This window comes from Vombatus ursinus, unplaced genomic scaffold, assembly GCF_900497805.2.
Source record: "Vombatus ursinus unplaced genomic scaffold, bare-nosed wombat genome assembly UNPS02014791.1, whole genome shotgun sequence".
NCBI classification, from domain to species: domain Eukaryota; kingdom Metazoa; phylum Chordata; class Mammalia; order Diprotodontia; family Vombatidae; genus Vombatus; species Vombatus ursinus.
The window spans coordinates 75640065-75647138 of record NW_020954569.1 but is presented as its reverse complement, the minus strand read 5'-3'; positions in this window follow the sequence as shown (position 1 = coordinate 75647138).

Here is a 7074-nt window from a genome sequence, read left to right as displayed (position 1 = left end):
TTTTGGAATCATCTATCTGTGAAGATAGATACTGGACAGTAATAATAAACACATTCAAAATTTTTTAAGCCAGGGAAAGTGTAGCTTGTATCCGAACACAATATAGAGATCTCCTATATTGTCTTGGTCTTCTTTTGTTCATGCTAAGTATTTGGACAAAGGGAATTGTGTTTTTTCTCTTTTCTCTGTTATTTATTGGGATACTTTGGGTGTGTGGCATTACATCAAGAGCTACATAATCCTTGGCTACATATAAAGTATGATTTTGATGGTTGTTGAAAATGAATTTACATGGAAAAGTTAGGGTCATCAATTAGATGAGAAAAGCTGGATCCTGGAACTGGTGAATCCTTGGAATAGAGAGAATGTTATTTCATGGTTTATAATTTTATGTAGATTTCAATGCAAATCTTATGTACTAGTTCAAGGGAGGTTTTAAAGCAGTTATATCCCTGTTCCCCAATCAGTTTGAGCATCTTTTTTTTCTGGAAGAGAATGCCCATATTCTATATGGAGAAAGGTATTCTCATGGGTCAAACTCCATATAGTTTTGATTGGGGGAAACCCCTTGATCAGGACCCCTTCTCTTAAAGTAAAAAAAACATTGGATAAAGAATTAGGTGTACAGATTATACACTAAATTAGCTATGGGATTCTTGGAAAGTCTCAGTTTCAGCATTCTCACTTTTCAAAGATAAATAATACCTGACCTACCCATCTCTTACTGTATTGTTGTTAAAAGGAGTCAGTCATGTATAGCTTGAGCCAAGATGGTGAAGTAACAGGAATTCATTGGAACTCTCCCAAATTTCCCTCCTAACAACTTTAAAATAATGCCTCAAATCAAATTCTGGAATGACAGAATCAACAAAAGGTTAGGATGAAGCAATTTTTCAGTGCAAGACAATGTAGGAAGTCAGAAGGAAATTTTCAGAAGAAATCAATGCTATCTATAACAATATGAAAAAGTGCTCTAAATCAGGGCTTCATAAACTTTTTCCACTTGTGACCCCTTTTCCTGTTGTGGCAGCTTTCATTAGCATTGTGTGCCTTGAAGGCATGCATAGTGCAAAGTACACCTGTTTGTGTTCAGAACCAAGGCTGATGTCAAGCTGCTGATGCTGGCAAATGATGCTGGGATTGATTACATGTTTGATTTTGAATTAAATTTTGGTCATTGCATGTTCAGAAACTTTTTACTGTTACCAAATTTTTCACAACCCCATATAGGGTTGTGACCCACAGTTTAAGAAGTGCTGCTCTAAATTACTATTGATTAGAGAAATGCAAATAATTTTTTTTTGCTGTAAATATATTTTTAAAAATTTTTTAATAATTTATTTATTTTTAGTTTTCAACATTCACTTCCGTAAGATTTTGAGTTTTAAATTTTCTCCCCCACTCTCTCCTCCCCCTTCCCAAGATGTATGCAATCTGATACAGGCTCTACTTATACATCCATGTTAAGCAGATTAAGCATATTTTCACATTAGTCATGATGTAAAGAACTAGAACTAATGGGAGGAACTACAAGAAAGAAGAAACAAAACAAAACAAAAAAGAAAAGGAGAGCAAATCATATGCTTCCATCTGCATTCATTTCATATTCACAGTTATGCTTATTATCTGTCTTTCTCTCCATCCTATTTCCCCCCTCTTTATGCTTTTGTCTCTCTTTTCTCCCTTTCCCTCCTCACTACAGTTTTGCTTTTGACCACTGCCTCCCTCAGTCTGACCTCCCTTGTATTAGCTCCCTCCCTTTTCTTCCCTTTAACCCTTACTACTGCTTCTCTCCCTTCTATGCGCCCTCTCCATTTTCTTTTCCATTTCCCCTCCTACTTCCTATAGGGTAAGTTAGATTTCTATACTTAACTGATTATGTTATTCCCTCTTTGAACCAAATATGATGAGAGTAAGGTTCAAACAATGCTCATCTGTCTCACTTTTTTTTCCCTTTTCTGTATTAGGTTTTTGTGCATTTTTATGTGATGTAATTTACCCTTGTCTGCCTCCTCCTTTCCTCTTCTCCCAGTACAATCTCTTTTCACCTCTTAATTAGATTTTTTAATCATCATATCAAAGTCAACTTATACCCATGCCCTCTGTCTATGTATACCCCTTTTAAATGTTATACTAACAATACAGTTCTCAAGTCACAAGTGTCATCTTCCCTTGTAGGGATGTAAACAGTTTGCCCTTATTAATAACATGTTGTTGGTTTTTTCTTTCCTATTTACCTTTTTATGACACTCTTAAGTCTTGTATTTGAAGATCAAATTTTCTGTTTAGCTCTGGTCTTTTAATCAGGAAGGTTTGGAAGTCCCCTATTTTGTTGAATGTTCATCTCCTCCCCTGAAAGATTATGTTCAATTTCTCTGGGTAGTTGATCCTTGGTTGTAATCCAAACTCCATTGCCTTATGGAATATTGTATTCCATGCCCTCTGATCTTTTAATGTAGAAGCTGTAAGGTCCTGCATAATCCTGATTGTGGTTCTATGATATTTAAATTGTTTCTTTCTGGCTGCTTGCAGTATTTTCTCTTTGACCTGGTAATTTCGGTATTTGACTACAATATTCCTTGGTGTTTTCAATTTGGAATCTCTTTCAGGAGGTGATTGGTGGATTCTTTTGATGACTATTTTACCCTCTGGTTCTAGGACCTCAGGGCAGTTTTCCTTGATGATTTCCTGAAAGATGCTGTCCAGGCTCTTTTTTTTTCATCTTGGTTTTCAGGTAGACCAATGATTTTTAAATTGTCTCTCTTGGATCTGTTTTCCAGGTCAGTTATTTTACCAATGAAGTTTTTTTTTTTTATTATTTTGTTTGTGTTTGACTGATTCTTGATCTCTCATAGAGTCATTAGATTCTACTTGCCCAATTGTTTTCTTCTATTAGATTTTCTATCTCCTTTCCCATTTGGCCCTTTTTACTTTTAAGGAATTCTTCTCTTCAGTGAGTTTTTGTGACTTCTTTTCCATTTGGCCATTTCTACTTTTTTAGGAGTTCTTTTCTTCAGTGTACTTTTTTTTTTTCCCAATTTGGTCAATTGTATTTTTTAAGGACTTGTTTTCTACAGTTAATTTTTGTCCTTTTTTTTTTCTAAGCTATTGACTCTCTCTTGCATACCTCTCATTTCTTTTCCCAATTTTTCTTCTACCTCTATTTGAATTTTAAAATCCTTCTTGAGCTTTTCCAAGAAGGCTTTTGGGGCTTGAGACCAGTTCATATTCCCCTTTGAGGTTTCAGATGTGGGTATATTGACAATGTTGTCCTCTTCTGAATATGTGACTTGATCTTCCCTATTTCCATAATAAGAATCTGTGGTCATTGTCTGTTTCTGATTTTTGCATATGGTGTTTGCTTATTTCCTGACTTAAAAAAAATGCTGAGCTCTCCTGCTGGAGTGTAGGGGCCACTGACCCAAGCTTCTTGTGCTGGGAGCCCGGGACCTGGTCACTGACTTTGTGTGCTGGGGCCTCAGGTGCTGGCAGTTGGAGACTGTAGGGTTCTGGCAGCTTACCTGGTGCTGTGGTGGGGTCAGCAACACTGGAGCTCTTGGGGTGGGGGTGGGGAGTCTGTCCCCTGGGGGACACCTGCTCACCCAGGTTTTTTTAAAGCACTCGAATGTTTGGCTCCTGTTCACCAGAGCCTTGCACTCAAATGTTTGGCTGCTGGAGGATATCTGTCAGCCTGGAGCTTTGCCTGCTGGAGTTGTGTTTCCCAGAGTTGTGAAGAGGCACCGGGAGATTTGGCTGCTGTAAAATGCTATTGCAAGTGGTAGTTTTCTGAGCTGGTGTTTACTGGTTCCTCAGCCTGCACTCAGGAGTTCCTGGTATTGGCTCTTTCCTGCTCCACCACCCTGGGGCTCAGGATCTCAGCCTGATATGCTGAGGTGGGGCTTGCCTCTGGCTTGCTGGGACATCTCCTGTTTTGTATTGCTCACCCTCCCCCAGAACAAGAGGGACCTTTTCCCTTAATCCCCCAAGCTTTCTAGGGTACAAGACTGCTACACCCTGTCTATCTGCTGGCTCAGCTATTCCAGGGTTTTTTCCTGGGGTGATATTTTCTGGGCTTTCAGAGGTCAATAAAGAGCGGTGAGAGCAATTTATTTCTTACTCCACCATCTTGGCTCCTGGAAGCAGAAGCTGAGAAATGTAAATGAAAACAACTCTGAGGTACCACTTCACACCTATCAGATTGGTTAATATGACAGAAAAGTAAAAACAACAAATGTTGGAGAGGATGTGGAAAAATTAGGATATTTATGTACTGTTGGTGAAGTTGTGAACTGATTCAACAATTCTGGAGAATAATTTGAAATGATGCCTAAAGGGCTATCAAACTGTACATACACTTTGACCAAGCAATATCACTACTAAGTTTGTATACCAAAGACAACAAAGTAGAAGGAATAGGTCCTATATGTACAAAAAATATTTATGGCAGATCTTTTTTTTTTTTTTAGCAAGGAATTGGAAATTGAGGGGATGCCCATTAAGTGGACAATAGTTGAACAATTTGCAGCATATAAATGTAATGGAATACTATTGTGCCTTAAGAAATGACAAAGAAAATGGTTTTAGAAAAACCTGGGAAGACTTATATGAACTGATGCAAAGTGAAGTGAGTAGAAACAGAACAACATTGTACATAGTAACAGCAATATCATATATTGAAAAACTGTGAATGACTTAGCTATTCTCAGCAATACAATGCTACAAGACAATTCCAAAAGACTTATGTAAAAGAAGGAAAAAAAAAGCTATCCACCTCCAGAGAAAGAACTGGTGGAATCTGAATGCAGATTGAAGCATTTTTTAAAATTTATTTTTCTGTTTGGTTTGGTCTGTGTTCAAATTCTGCCTCAAATGCTTACTAACTTGTGGGTATGGTAAAGCCTTTTTGCCTTAGTCATCCCATCTATAGAATGAAAATAGTAATAACACCTACCACCTAAGGTTTTCATGAGAATAAAATGAGATAATATTTGTGAAATGTTTTATAAACATTAATGTGCCATATAAATCCTGGTTATAATTATTTTATCTTTCTAATATTATACATATTATAAAGTATAAAATATCCCTCTCTTTAAAATATTAAAAAACTAAGACTTTTTGCTAATTGTGAATTGTCTTTTCTTGATCTGAATAAGTGATATTTCTTTGTCTCAGTATATAGTTACTTTGACAATGGTGTCTTATCAAAGGACTGGAATTGGAAAGTTTCTTGAGAGAATAGGTAGGAACTTGTAAGCACTTTCAATTGAATAACTGTTTATGAAGAAAAGCTTTTTTTTGATTGATGCTGATGAATGATAATACTTAAATAGTTCAAGGATCCATGGTTTAGTTTATAGGATTCAACAGATGCAGATTGAAATAGCATCTCTTGTTTTATCCCATAAATAAAAAATAAATTTAAAAAAAGTTTTCTCTTTAAAAAGAAATAGCATTTAGGTTTTTATAACCTTCAGGAGTGACCACAGGCAAAAAAAAATATTCATCATATATTGGTCACATCACTCTGGTGGTGAAGTTTCACCAAATATAAGTATGAAGTTCTCAGATATCAGATACCCAGTCCATCACTGGCTCCATACATAAAACTTTTTTTTTCCCCACTTAGTAAGTAAGGTAGCTTGTGCTCTGCAGTGTTTGCAAAGCCATGGTCATTTCTACATCATGACAAAATACTGGAGATGGGAATCAATGAGGGCTAATTAGGGTTATTAAAAAAAAGCCTCTAAAATTGAAATGTCACCTGTAGTTGGACTAGAAGAAAACCTTAAGTACCCTAGACGTCAATTTCAATAGCTCCTATTCAAGGACTTTAGAAGTAGTTACAATACAAAGAAATTGCTAACCATCATGAGATTTTACCTGTGACTTTGAAACATGCTGATAAAATGCTCTCATCTTTTTTTTTTCCTGTTGGTGTATTATTCTGCTATATTTGGGGCTGAGGTAAAATCAAATCAATAAAGCCATTTATTATAAAGAAAACGGATTTAAGAAACAACAGACGTGGCTATGCTGGTAAATCCTAGCTGACTCAAAATAAGGATATGGAGTTCACTGAAGGACTTGATTTATATGCTGTACCAAAAAATCTAGTAAGCAGAAATGGAAGTTGTTATTGTCTTGCCTATGAATCACTGTTCATAAATACAAAGTTATTATTTATTGAAATAAATTCACCATTTCATTATAAATAGATCCACTATAAATAACAACCCTTTATTATCTCCTACTGGCAATGCTGCCTTTTACATTTTAATAGCCTCTGTAAGTAGCTGCCTCAGTTTGCCGAGATTTACGTAAAAATATATATCCATTTATTAGTTCATTTAGAGTTTTACAAATTACTCACCATGTAAAAAGCTTTTGTTTGCAATAGGGAACAGTGAAAAGGGAGAAAGGGGGAAAATCCCATGCTCCAAATACTATCTGATATCAGTAATAATTAATCCAGGGTTTATTTATTAAGTAGGTGATTGGAGATATCAGTGCCTGTACTACATTTACTTCAAATACTCCATTGTTTAATGTTGCAGGATGCAAAGAAGCAGGCATAACCAATAGAGATATAAGTTCAATTATTATCTCTACACAGGCAATTCCCAATTGTGTGTGTGTGTGTGTGTGTGTGTGTTCTTCCGTCCCCCCACCCCCCACATAACAGTCATACATTACCAAATGCCCATTGAACTTCTCTCCACCTGGTGTTCCATTAACCTCTCAAACTCATCAAGTCCAAAGTGAAACCCAAAGTTGTGACATTCCCTCAACCACTAGAGTTACTGAAACCCTCAACTGGATTAAAAATCCATACATTAGCTTCACAAAGCTCATTAGAACCCACTAGGAATTGGGATGGTCAATTGATGGAAGTTTCAATCAGTTCGATGAAATGTCCTAGAAGTTTAAAATGTGGGAGCAAGGACTTTGGTGATTCATTGAACTTTACTGTAAATTTTAGACCAGTGTTTGGGACACAGAAACTGTAGCAATTCAGTAGGATTGTATTTAGGTATTGGATGGAGAATTATTCTTCATCCCTAAACTGAATTT